The 14,573-nt window shown below is 34.0% G+C and overlaps 1 long non-coding RNA gene across 1 annotated transcript in view; it reads left to right on the top strand.

Moving 5' to 3' along the window:
- The window catches only part of LOC118747032, a 15,458-nt gene extending 2,165 nt beyond the window's left edge, over positions 1-13,293 (top strand). The window contains exon 6 of the long non-coding RNA XR_004993914.1: positions 13,250-13,293. This is a non-coding gene — a long non-coding RNA (uncharacterized LOC118747032). The remainder of the gene's footprint in view (positions 1-13,249) is intronic.
- Positions 13,294-14,573: the final 1,280 nt, after the last annotated feature.

Consider the following 14,573-nt stretch of genomic DNA (forward strand, 5'->3'; position numbering starts at 1 on the left):
TTTATATTAAGATTTCATTCTTCTTTTTCTTTTTTTTCGCCGTGGGATTCATTCACAGCATTAGTTCATGGACTGGTAAAATGCCTTCGAGGCTATATAGTACAATATAAAATTCATATATTACACTTTAATATCAGGTAAGCAAGTCATAACTTACATAGTCAATATAAAAAATGGTATTCCTCGTAGCCAATCAACTGGTTGCATATTAGCACTTTTTGCAACAATTTGGTAGCAAAATGTCGATCAATGTCGAACCCGTATTTGCCAAAAAATGGCACTTGTCTTGTCTCATAAAAGAACAGCATCACAAAAGTTCAGCAGAGGAGCGAATTGCTATTAAAATTGCATTCTCTTGTGTCCACAAAATAAAAAAAAAAATCCAAAGCAATTTCAGCCATGAAAACTATATAAAAGAGCTCATAAAATTGCAGCTGTTTACATGCCACCTCGCTCATTTTCATATTTCTGCGAATTGCAATTCCATCGTCGTTCATTCAAATGCAAAGCGATTCGAGGCGTTGATGGCGGAGTGTATGCGTTTCTGCGTTACTATAGTTACATTTTAAGTTATTATGTATTAAAAAACTCAGTGTGCGTACAGAGAAGGGTACTGTGACAAAGAAGCAGACATACACAAGCACAAACTTTCACATACCAAAATGGAGAAATTCTTACTCCTTCGAGGTGTCAAGTGCCTTAATTTGCACAAAATTAGCGAAAGCGCATCCATTTAATAAAAGCACCTGAGACAGACAATGTTCAAGCGAATGACACTTACTTGAGAAATACATACATACATATGAGTGAGTGAGCGAGTGATTGAGTGAGTGATGGGATGTATTACCAACGAAATGAATTAAAGCATTATGAGACCTCCGAGAAATTGTGTGGATGATTGCAACGTCACTCGCTTTACATTTGAAGTAAAATTTATATATTAAAAGTCTTATTACATTACCAGTTGCATGCTTCAGGTAAAGAAAAGGAGTTTACTTGTTCGAATATATGGAGGTAATGATATTTTATGGACCATTTTCAAACCAAGAATTAGTGTTTACTTGCGTTACAATTTCGGCACAAAGTATTTATGAAAATTCATGCGAAAGTTTTCTAAAGAATTAATTTTTTGATTTCAGGATGTTATTAGGAGTTAAATTTTATCCTTACAAAAAAAAATAAATATAGAAATCGATTAACGTGGTCTAAACATAAAGGAGTTATGTCGCAAAAATGTGTGTCTGAAAAATCAGTGGTATAGGACATGGTTACGGTGACCATATTAACCATTGCAAAATAAAGGACATTTTTTTCAAAATGATTTGGGAATACGTACATACAATTTGTATGATTGAAGTACCTTATCCATGTCGTAACTTAAATCAAATATTTGCCAGTTAATTATATTATTTAATTGCACAAGTTCTCTGTAGCGAAAAATTAAGCCAAATCCTTTTCAAGGACTTCGCCATCCTTTTCTTCCAAAATGCGTTTACCATAACTCATACTGCGCGACGAAGCCAGCACAGAGTGGTTCAAAATTGGAATGTAATGTTCATAATGCACCGGCGCCTTAATTTTTCCCCAATTTTTACTAAAAACCAAAAAAAAATTTATTTTGGTGAAAATTTTTTTACATTTTAAATTTTTTTTTTGTGCATTTTTTTTTGGTTTGGGAGAACCATAAACTTGTTTTCAACTATTTTTTTTTATGTAACATTAACTGCAACAGCAGAACACATTTTCTTCAAAATTCCTACTTTATATGCATTTTGCACCAAAAAATCTAATTTAATCAAATAAAAGTTAAGAAATCAGGCTCAACTGGTCTCTTGCAAATATCGTAAGCTTTCATAAAAAAAAATAGAAATTAGACAAATTAAGTGAAAAATGAAGGCTCCAGTGAATTACGAACACTAAATGTCAGTTTTGAACCACTGTGCAGCGGGGGGTTTATTGTTCTCTTTCAGTGGAACTGGAAACTCAGCGTGCAACACGATCCTGGGCACAACTTTCCCTGTGCTTTATAGATTGTACAAAGATTACGGATTAAATAGAAACCCTTAAGTGGGGTCCGAAAGAAACTGGCGAAGGTTTTCATTATATTTTATAAGGGACATTTTTATTTTTCATATTCTACGTTTAAAAATTTACCTCTGAAAAAATGCAGAGCCGATTTAAAGGACAGTTTAAGAAATAAAAGACAAAAGGCGTCCTTTATTTTGAAAAAAATTATATAGAACAGGGGGTTAAAATAAAGGACTGTCCTTTAAAATAAAGGACGGATGGTCACCGTAGACATGGTCAAATCGGGCCAGCTCGACGCTCTGGTCATATAAGTATACATTTTCAAGGGTATATCTCTTCGTATTCTGGTACTAACAAACATCGGACCAAAGTTATAATACCATTTCATGCTCATTAAAGGTATAAAAAGAAAACATGGTTTTCCGACGAATTGATAACCTCCGCCTTCCTTGAAGTCAGTTAACAAATGAAAAGCAAAAATGTTGTGTATTTCTTTCTCGGAACGTCTGTGATTTCAACTTGTCGCATCTAAACATCGGGTTTACCTAATTTAAGAAATTGTTTTATCTAAATGGTATAAACGGAATGTAACAGATAAGTCAAAGCTTGCATTCGAAAATATTAAGACGCATAACCAAAATATTTTGTTGCCTTATAAAAACTAGGAGTTTTTTGTTCACATCAGAGTAGGTTGTACTACTAAATAAAAGGAATAGGAAAGGTAAACTGCACTGTAGGCTTTTGTTAACGTCTTACCAGGCTCAAAGGAGCCTTGAAAAGTTTCCCATTGATACCTCTCAGCTCTAAAAATAAATCTAATCTATCTTTCCGCTAAACATGTACAGAAATGCAGTATTAAAAACGTGGGAGGATTTAGAGATATCTACTCTTATCATATACATAGATCAAAATTCACTCAGAAAAATAGTATACAAATCGGTTAGCAGAAAAATGGCTTATATGCAATAGAGGCAAGCTCTCTATAATATCGGTGAGTAAAAATTTTTGGTGTATTAAACTATGTGGTTAATATTTTTCCAACACATACACACTGATACATATGTACATGCATACATACCCTACAGGGAAAGCTATTAGTTGTGAACTAGAATTCCACCAGTTTGCGTTTCAGCCCAACTAGTTCACGTTCTATCCTTTTTCAATGTTAGCGACTGGCGTAGGGAAAATTTTTTTAATATTTTTTTTAATATTTTTTTTCACTTAGGGTTTTTATTGTGCTTTTTAAATTTAATTAGAAAAAAACTATATTTTTTTTGTGGCACAAGGTTTTCTTCCAATATGTTTGTTTTTCTGCAATGCAATTAGATTTTCAAATTTGTTATTTCTATTTAAATTGGAATAATTTTTATTTTTTATTTACCCTTGATTTAACTTTAGAAATCTCAACCACCTGCTAACGGCCTCGAACCCGCGATTTCAGAACCATAATCAGTAGTCTTCACGTGACGCCACAGCCGACATTTGTAAGAAAAGCAATTACATAATTTTTGGCTTTGGCAATTCAAAGGCAGACGTCGCTGAACGCTTAAGTTCTGCGAAATTGTCGAACTGGTAAGCACATTCGATTTAATGAACTAGTATTTTTTCTAACTGATGTGACTTTTCACTACCGGGTATGTTCACCGTTCTATTTATCCTTGTATGTTATGCTGTATTTACTTTCTTTCCATCTATTGGAAAGTAGTAAGTTTGGTATTGAAGAAGTTAGTAGATGAATCGATTTTTTTATTGGAGTAATAAATTGTCAGATACTTTTTGAAAGCATCAAAGATCATTGACAGCATGACTCATCCGGCTATAGTTGCGGAAGCAGTATTGCGGTAATAAACCACTTCCGCTATTGCTTTCATTTTTATTTTTATTATATTTGCAGCATCGTTATTGCATCGATTATTGGCTTCTGCTTCAGCATATCAATCAAATTGTGGACAACAAGAATGCTGAAAGTAGATTATTGCATTCCATTCATTCGTTAATAGCACGAAAGCATGACTGTACTCAGCCCTCGGCGGGGTTGTTGGCGTGAAATTCATACGTACCTACATTGGCTACTAAATAGGCGTAAATTGGATTATTTATACAGATAAATTGCGAGTACGTACATGTGTATGTAAACATAGACATACATACTTATTTATTACTTATAGTAGGGGAGCCCAGGAGGTGATTTGGGGATTTACCCAAGTGCGGCAGATTTATATACGAGTATATATATATTCCGTTTAATGCCCCCCTTATACATCCCTAAATATATGTATATATTCCGGGTGTGTATCTTATGTAATTCAAATAACTTGCAGATATATTTCATCTGTCCTATTTCCCAACATCTTCCATTAACAATTCCATTTGTGTGGTGAATAATTGTTTTTGCATTGCAGTTTAATATGTTTTTCACGATATTGGAATGGAATATGAGTAAAATTTTTAGAGTTTATCTAGGTATTTACATAGTGTAGTACGTATGTGCACAAATGCACACATACATACGTACGACCTAGAACATATACATATGTATGTATGTACGTTCATGAAGTTCTCGAATCAGCGTTACTTTAAATGGCATAGACGTGCTCGTCCGCAGCACATTTATTTCCCATTTTTCGTTCAATGGCATGCGAGCAAAGGAAATCAAAAATCCAATCACGTTACGTTAGTGCCTTTTGGATTTAGTTTTATTAACTGTTAATACTAGTTGCCTGACGAAGATGTTATCTATGTAAACATTGCTCTTTTGTGTGGATATATATTTTTAAAATGCGGAAGCTATGCTGTCTACTGCATATCCAGTGGCCAAGATTGCAACAACTTTGTCCATTTGAGGTCAGCCCAAATGGTTACAAGCGGAAGTATCTATTCTATTAATGGGATTTGTGCTTTTTACGTAAACAATGTTGTTTCAATGTTTCAGTTGATATGAAATGTACTGAGTGAGAGCGGGCGACCAGGTTTAGAGTTAAAATAGAGTTGGTAGCGATTTGTAGAGGTAGTTATTATCCTTTGTTGCGTGAATTATTTTAGAGTTCATAAATATATGGTTTATATATAGTATTTACACACATCAAGACATTTCAAAAGACAGACAATAGAGTGTGTTGAGATCAGGCAGAAGAATCCAGTCGGACATCTTAGAAAAAAGGCCCTCTGAGTGCACTTATTGTGGCTCTTTCGAAGCGATATGCCTTGCCTGTTCGATACTTTACTCCTTTTTGCTTTTTATGAAATGGCCAGAGTTTCAAGGCCTTCCGCTTCAGCTTCCGTTTGAAGGGCAAAATTTGGCATGGATAGAATAATGGCACAATTCAGTACGTCTACTGTGATGTTTGCCGTTATTTGACTTTAGTCATCTTGGGAACACACCCAGCAAAAAACACGATTACCACAGAAGCGAAAGTGGAAACGAGCTAGGCGATGGGAATCGCTTACCCTTTCGCTTCAGGAAGGCCTTATTTTAACATGGGCATGTCATTGGCGGTAAGCCCTTACCCGCAGCATTACCTTCAAACGAAGGGAGAACGCATGGATAAACAGAATCCAGAGAAGCGAACAAAGAATGCCTTACAAAGAAACTAATGTAGAATGCCCAGATGAGTACATACTTATTTACATATATTAAATCAGAAAATGTGTTAAAAGATTAAAATTAATTAAAATTTGTATAAATCAGTTTTTATACATACATATGTATGTATTTGGGTATTTAGATTTTACTTAAAAATCGGTATGTACATACATGCATATTTAATTAAGCTTAAAATTGTACTTCCTCACTCATGTACTTCACTTCATTGCCTGACTTCAACTTCGCTGCAAATTGAACAAAGCAAAACATGATTTTTATGCGAGACAAATTTCCACAGAAACTAACGGTAGAAAAAGATTTTTTGGATATTCATAAAATGATGTAAATAAAAAAAAAAATATTGTAGGACATTCTACTTTGCATGCCCTGAAATGAAGCAAAGAAGCGAAAAAAATAAAATGTTGTAGGACATTCTACTTTGCATTCCCTGAAATGAAGCAAAGAAGCGAATTAAGAAAGAAATATTATAGGACATTCTACTTTGCATTCCCCAAAATGAAACAAAGAAGCGAAATAAATAAAATATTGTATGACATTCTACTTTGCATTACCTACAATGCCTAAAAGAAGTGAAAAAATTCGAAGGCATTACAACGCTATGCCTTCTAGAACAGGTTACCACTAAAAGCGATTGCCGATTTTTTGCTGGGCATCTGCTCGTCTGCCTTCGAGTGGCAGCGCTGTTGGAATATCTTAAAATAAAAATTCCAAAGAGTATGCGTTATTGAAAGAATCCTTCTTGAAATCGTATATTAGGAAACGCTTCTCATTTTGCCGATACTATTAAGCAGCACTTAATGCAAGTTGTGGCCCTTTTACGATTCGTTGATTGATGTAAGCCATTCGAAGAGTCACGCTTTAACACACTTCTGAGTAATAAGATAAGACTTGTTCAGGGTGCCGCTAGGGTATTGGCCCATTGACTAAATTAATAATAATTACAAAAGTCATTAAAGATTTATAAGCAATACATCAAAAGCCAAAATACGCAATCGCTTATAATTATTATGACAGATATTCTGGATATAAAAGCAGTCAAGTGTGATTGATTTCGTACATACACATACACTGGTGGCAGAAATAATAGACTCGCTTTATTTTTACCAGTTTTGGCTATAAATAGTATTTCTTTTATTTATTTAATGTTTAATATTTTTTTTTAATTTTTTTATATTTTTGCGAATTTCAAACTTTGAGCAAAACTTATAAAAATACACACGACCTTCGGAAAAAAAAAATTATCAAAATTCAAAGGTATTTTGTACACTTAAAACTAGCACTTTATCCTATCAAAAATTAATGGGCTATAAATTGTGTACCAAAATTTGTTTTAAAATTTTGAATACAAAGTTTAAAATTTTGGTGAAAATGTTTTCATTGTTTATCTTTTTTGTCTAAAGTTTGAAATGCTTTTTTATATGCAGTTAATTTTATAATGTATTATAGCCTATTTCCACCAAAAGCTTGGAAGGAAAGTTCCAAAAATTTTAACATGGTGTGATCGGCCAAATCTATTCCTTACTTTTTACTTACCTTTTTTTCCTTCGTTTGCTTGTTATTAATCTGAGCAATCACCCACTAATAGATGTTGTTTCCTTTTTCCAATAGGCATAAACTGCATTTAAGGCTTGGTGGAAATAAACTGTTATACTTTTATTAAAAAAAAAAATAGTAAACATTTACTAAACAAAAAAAATATGGCCAAAACTCGTGAAAGTTTGGCGTTTCTATTATTTCTGCCTCCAGTACACACACATAAATATCAGCAAAATTATACACCGTTTCGCCAGACTTATTGGCATTATATAATTGTGTGTGGAAAAATATGCGGTCTGTTAACATTTACTTACTTGGTCACATTGCGTAGAAAGCACTGCTGATGAGAAGCAAAAGAAGCAAAAATAAACAAAATTGCTTTGATGATGAAATGACGAATTAAAAGCTCAAATCAGCAAATTCAGCCCAAAGGGAAAAGAATCGACGACGTTGCGTAGTAGTATGTGCACATAAATATAAATATGTATGCACATATATATGGACATATATACTTTCAGGAATATATTTGCGCAGTGCAGATGGTTATTTAATTTATTTATGATTAGAGCTGGTGGAGTAACTACACAAACTGTAACATTTGTTTTTGACCAAACTCAAGTTATTCGTCCACTCATGCGTATAATTTTAATAACATAATGACAAGCTCGTGCATACTAAATAGTACCTGCGTTGTCTAGACATTTTTATAGTTAACTAAAAAAAAAACATTTTAGTGTACTTTTTTAGCAACAGAAGATGGACCCTTCTTAAGAACATTAAGCTAAAGTATGCTTGATCGATTTTTTAAGTCATTTTATTTAAAACATATGATTATTAACATTTAATTTTATCTAGGATGACAGTATTTCCGTGGTACCCCTTATTTTATCTGCTTTCAGGCTTCGTCAGTTTCGCCAAACTACTTGGGAGTCGATGAATCTTCGTAGTGTATTCCACGCAGTTTTGCAGGTTTGAAGGTTTTTCCAATATGTATTAGCCTTACGTGAGAATTGCAAATGTAATTCCCTATTGATTAATCCGAGTGATTAACAAAAAAAAATAAATTGAATAAAAATCTTGTAATGTACTATGCTTTTTTTATGAACTAAAAAGTAGAAAACAATTTTTCCGAGGCTCTAGCTTATTACATGCGCCCGACGTTTTTAATTTTAAATCTCTAAAATTGTAAAAATTTTAAAATAAAAATTTATCAGGGTTAATTGGCGGCCGCTGTGGTTAACAATGCGAGCTACCATTCCGCAGAGCCTTGGTTCAAGCCTGGTTCAACCCAAAATCTAAAAATGAAAAGCAAAAAAAATGTTTTTTTCTAGTAGTGGTCACCTCTCGGCAGTCATTGGCAAACCTCCGAGTGTATTTATGCAATGAAAAAGAGCTTCCCATAAAAATACAATCCGCGTACGGAGTCGGGGTAAAACTGTAGGTCCCTCCTCTTTGTGTGAAAACATCAAGGCTCACGTCACACATCAGGGGAGAACCTCGGCAAAACACTTACATATGTGTAAGCGCCAATCTATTATTATTATTATTAATTTTATGAGTACAGAAAAAAATTATACACTATCACAGAAACAAAAAAATGTTTAGACACTTTTATATAAATTCCAATTTAGTCAAATTTCGGTTGCTCAGATCTGAAAAAGGCGCTATCACTTAGTTCCAAATTTTTTTGAACTAGTAAAGCACATTAAATTTTATGTCCTCCATGCCAACAATATTTCCAAGTAGTTAACATTGATTTATCGACAATTATCAAAAATGTTAACATAATTTCCAAAAAAAAAGTTACTTTCAACACGAAAGTGGTTTCTTTCTTGGATGTCAAAGTATGATCTCCTATATATCTATATCTCCTTCTTCTTTGGCTCTGTAACTGCCTAAGCGATTTTGGTCGGGTTCAACAAAGCACGCCAGTCGCTCCTCTTCTAGTCCAACTGACAACAATTAGAAATGCCAAGTGAAGCCAAATCCTTCTGCACTTAGTCTTTCCATCGCAGTGGAGGCCTCCGTCTTCCTCTACTACCACCAGCGGGTTCCGAGTTGAATACTTTCAGAGCTGGAGCGTCGTTGTCCATTCGAACGACATGACCAAGCCAGCGGGGCCGCTGTATTTTAATTCGCTGCACTATGTCCATATCGTTGTAAAGCTCATACAGCTCATCGTTCCATCGTCTGCGGTACTCGCCGTCGCCAACGCGTAAAGGCCCTAGCTGAATTTTTCGACAGTGGCGCCAAAAATCCCTCGTACGTACGCTCCAGGCGCTCATAGAAAAGATCCTTGGCGCCTTGTCCTTTTGCTCCGTGGGAGAATGGGCGCAGATTGGGGAGATGTTGAAAAATCTGGCTTTGATGCGAATTGTGGCTAGATGTTCGCCCACCAGGTTGAACGCCAGTACTCGGCGACGGAGTCTCTCTCCCACCACAAATCCCACACCGAATTTGCGCTCCTTTACGTGGCAACTATAGTAGACGCCGCAAGGCTCCAGGCTTACCTTTCCTTTCCCCGTCCATCGCATTTCTTGGATGGCGGTGATGTCAGCCTTAGTCTTCGCGAGGACATCAACCAGCCGGGCAGAGGCACCTTCCAAATTAAGGGTCCGGATATTTCAGGTGCATACCCGCAAATCATAGTCCTTAACACGTTTGCCGTGGTCGTCATCAGAAAAAGGGGGTAATATCCGAGGCTGTTTTTTGTTTTTCATTGGTCGGGGTTTTGACGTAGCGGGACCCCACCAGAGCTGGGTCGTAATGATTCCTTTAGGAATTAAATCACTCCCAATTACAGATTACAAGGAATTGTAATTAGGAATCAATTCCTTCAGTCCACAGCAAAGGAATCGATTACTTTTTCAATTCCTTGAAGTAATTTCAAAAGTAATTGGGTTTTTCTTTAATTCCATTACAAGGAATTTCATATTGTAATTGGAATAAATTACGTGCTAGTAATGTAATTTTTTTTTCCAATTCCTTTGAAAGGAATTGAAAATGTAATTGATTTTTTTTCAATTCCATTACCTGGAATTGCAAGAGTACTTTAGTTTTTCCAATTACTCAAAGGAATTGTAAAAGTAATCGAGAAACTGAAAGTTCATTCACGAATATACAATGTGGAATTTTTGTTGTGGTCAAAGATTAAAATCGAAAGCACACATTGGCCATCTTCTATGTATATCTATATATATATAAAAATGTTGTGTTCGTATGTCACGGTCATCAAAACCCGAGAACGGCTGAACCGATTTGAATAATATTTTTTTTATTATTCGGTATAATACCAGAACCAATGATATCGCAAAAATTTGGTGGGTTGCCACCTATTTTAAAATTGAATTAATTTAAAATCAATGAATTATTACAATATGGGTATTAAGTTAAAGAGGTTTATGAAAGATAACTGTTGGAAGTTTTTTCGACGAGGGTGGCCTCCTATTTGAAAATTTAAACTCAGTCAAATTGTTAAAAAAAATGAAATATTGCCATGTGGGTGTCAAACTAAAGAGTTTTAAGAAGGCTTACTGCCGAAAATATGTTTGAGGAGGGTTGCCATCTGTTTGAAAATTTAACTAAATTACATTGATAAAATAAATAAAATATTACAATATGGGTATCAAATTAAAAAGGTTTGAGAAAGATAACTGTTGGAAATATTTTTGAGGGGGCTGCCACCTATTTGGAAATTGTAACTCAGTTAAATTGATAAAGTAAATGCAATGTTGGCATGAGGGTGTCAAACTAAAGAGTTTTAAAAAGGCTTACAGTCTACCATGAACACTTCCAGAAATATGCAATATGAAAAGTTCGGTTTATATGGGAGGTGCCACACGCCATTCTCCAACCATGCAAATTTTTCTCCATGAGTATGGAATTGGTCTTATATATTTATATAGATATCACCATACCCAGTTCTAGTCCTCTACCACAAATATATGCAGTTTGAATAATTCGGTTTGTATGGGAGGTGCCACGGCCCCTTTCTATATCGAAACTTTTTTTAGCTATAACCATCCTTGGAAAGTCTGCAGTAGATTCCGAAATTTCAAAAAAACGGTACGGCCTTTCTCGAGCTTTGCGAACAGAAAAAAACGCCTTTCAAAATATTGTGGCGAATACTGCGGCAACACAAAGCGAACAACAAGAAATAGGCAGAATGTTCGAAGAATGACGTAGAATGTTCCACAAAGAGAAACGTCAAGTTGGAGAACACTGCGAACAGCGAGAGAAAGGGAATGAGCGATAAACTTCAGAATGTTCTAGAGTTGCCATGAGTGCCAGCGCAGGTATATAAGGGCGCCGCCACCGCGAGGTGAGTTAGTTACGAGTTACAAGTCAGCAAGCTACAAGTAAAGTGAGCGGAGAATTGAGTTGCGAATAAGCAAGCTATAAGTTTAATTGTGTTAACAAGTAGTAAAGCGTTGTTATTGCTTTAACAAGTATTGTAAAGTGTTTTTACTGTATTAGCAAGTATTGTAAATTGTTTGTTGTACAATAAAGTTAATTGTACTACAATTTGGTCATCGTTAGCATTTATTTAACAATCCAGCGATATGAGCCCGAGTATATTTGGGAAATCCCTCAAGGTTTCGAGGATAATCGTAACAATATATATTAGTATAGACTAGCCAAACTCTGCTTGTTTTGCGGGTTAAAACACTACTACCGATGAAAATCGATGGATAAATAAACAAGTTTGCAAGGGTTAAGTGAAAGTGCAATAATTTTTTGTATGAAATACTAGCAGGAAATTTAACAAACCTATTTCAATTCAACAGTAAAAATTTTTTTTTTATAAATTTTTCGATTACTTTTTAAATTACTTTGAGGAATGGAATTGGAAAAAAAATCAATTACATTTTCAATTCCTTTCAAAGGAATTGGAAAAAAAATTACATTTTCAATTCCTTTCAAAGGAATTGAAATAAAAGAAATTACATTACTAGCACGTAATTTATTCCAATTACAATATGAAATTTCTTGTAATGAAATTAAAGAAAAAAACAATTCCATTTGAAATTACTTCAAGGAATTGAAAAAGTAATCGATTCCTTTGCAGTGAACTAAAGGAATTGAATCCTAATTACAATTACTGAGGAATGTAATTGTAATTGTAATGTAATTGCATTTACCCAGCTCTGGACCCCACGCAGGCGAAGTTTTACGCCTTCTCCCTTTAGCTCGCTGCTAAACGAGTGTTTGGTTGCCAGCCAGAGGATACGTGGGTATAAATATCCGTACGTTGTGAGGTGCAATTTGAACCGTACATACAAGAATCACTTCTGGCCACTCCCAGGTGATTGGCAGTCAAAAGCTTTCCACTTATGCGCACGGAACCATCCTCCTACAAAAGTATAAAGTTTTGACAATTTTACCTTCTACAGTTCAAATTAAGATTCAGATGTATTTTTACCGCAATAAATAATCGAAATTTTCACGAAGCAATTAAACGCATCCTTAACAAACTTAAATCATCTTTAACCAACATTTCCCCATTACACTTTTACAATAACAAGGCCTCAAGCAGAGTGCATTGTGTAAGTATTTATTACAATCCATCAGCTAGTCTATGCTCCATTAACTTTTTTATGCAGGAAATTTATTTTATTTAGAAATGTACCCTGCAGTGAAACTCCAAACTAGTCAGGAAAAATACTAGTTTACCTACACAGACTTTACACAGAGTTTACCTACTACAGGTCTACAGACAATTGAATCAAAAATTGTTCCCGAAAACACTCATTTGTTTGTAAGTAATAACTTTGTAAATATAATGCTAGACGTTATAATAATTAATATATTTGGCAGATTACCACTATGAGGACATTATTTAACCATTCGGTGATGAAAAACTTAACCTATGTGTTGACAACCGAAATAATAATGGCATATAATATCGACGGGACGCACGGCAAGAAAGGTCTGAAGGAGTTCAAAAATTTTTACTCATCCTTGTTGGGTAAATAGCATTATATTATTTTTTAATTTATTATTAATTATTACTATTATTTTTTATTTTTAACAAATTGCATTCAGATATTAATTTTTTAATTTATTATTTTTTCTTCGTAGAATCGATAAATAGCATAACGAGTTGTGATGAGCCTGATGTGCAATGTGGCTGCACAAGAAGCGAGAGTTCCAAAAACGAAGTTCAGACAAAGCTGTGCAATCAACAAGCCAAACTACAGATAACAATTAAGAATATTTAACAACTGCATGAATTATTTCTTTATTTTATTTTTTATCAAATTTTTATCACTTTTATAATTTTAAAAACTATTATACAATTTAAAAAAAGGACTGAAATGTACAAAGATAATGAATTTATTTTGGTTTAATGAAAACTTTTATTTATATTTAAGTTTTTATTTAGTAAAGTTGTTCCTATCCAAATCTGGAATTTTTAGCGTTAATTATTACTTTTATAAAATTTTAAAAAGGACTGAAATGTGCAAAGTAAATGAATTTAGTTTGATTTAATCAAAACTTTTATTTTTATTTAAGTTTATTAAAAAATTAACTATAGTATTTATTTTATTTTCAACCAAGATGCTTTCTTTTCCATATTTAATGTTATTAGAAAATATAAAAGATATTTAATGAAAAATGCATTTTAATTTATCTTCGAAAGTTTGAAATATTTATGTACATATTTATTTTTCTTTTCAATTAATAATACTTAAAAAATTCAACACTAATTATTGGCAAATCTATGGTTGCTAAATAAAAATGTGTAATATATTAAATTATACTTAATAAAAAGTTTTTTTTATTGTATATTCATGAATGTATTTTATTTTTTAACTCCCAAGCTATTGGTTTTGGTCTATAATTGGCCTAGAATTTGTTTGAGTATTCTGAACTGCTATGAGATTGGTATATTTGGTCCATAATTGGACTAATATGATTCTGTCTATTGTGAACTAGTATGAGACTGGTATATTTGGTCCATAATTCGACTAGTATGTTTCTGTCTTTTTTGAACTAGTATGAGACTGGTATATTTGGTCCATAATTCGACTAGTATGTTTCTGTCTTTTTTGAACTGGTATGAGACTGGTATATTTCTGATCGAAATCTGACAATTGCCATCTCGTAGGACATCCCCATGTTAAAAATACCAGTTGCTTGTATGGAAAAAAGATAGTTGGCTGACTAGTTGGGCATGCGGTTCATACTAGTTGTGAGGTAGCTTACAACTAGTACATTTGACTGCAGGGTATGTACACATGTCTGTTTGTTCATATCCTTGATTGTGCATTGCATTTGTACTTGAGCGGGGTGAGTGTATGTGTGGAAGGCCGGCAGGCGGACAGGCCGGCCGTCAAGCATTTATTTGCGCTATCCATTCATCCATCATAGCCCCTACATAGGTACGTCTCATCGGTGTACC

The sequence above is a fragment of the Rhagoletis pomonella genome, unplaced genomic scaffold, assembly GCF_013731165.1.
Source record: "Rhagoletis pomonella isolate Grant_MI unplaced genomic scaffold, Rhpom_1.0 Rhpom_scaffold_00011, whole genome shotgun sequence".
Classification (NCBI taxonomy): Eukaryota; Metazoa; Arthropoda; class Insecta; order Diptera; family Tephritidae; genus Rhagoletis; species Rhagoletis pomonella.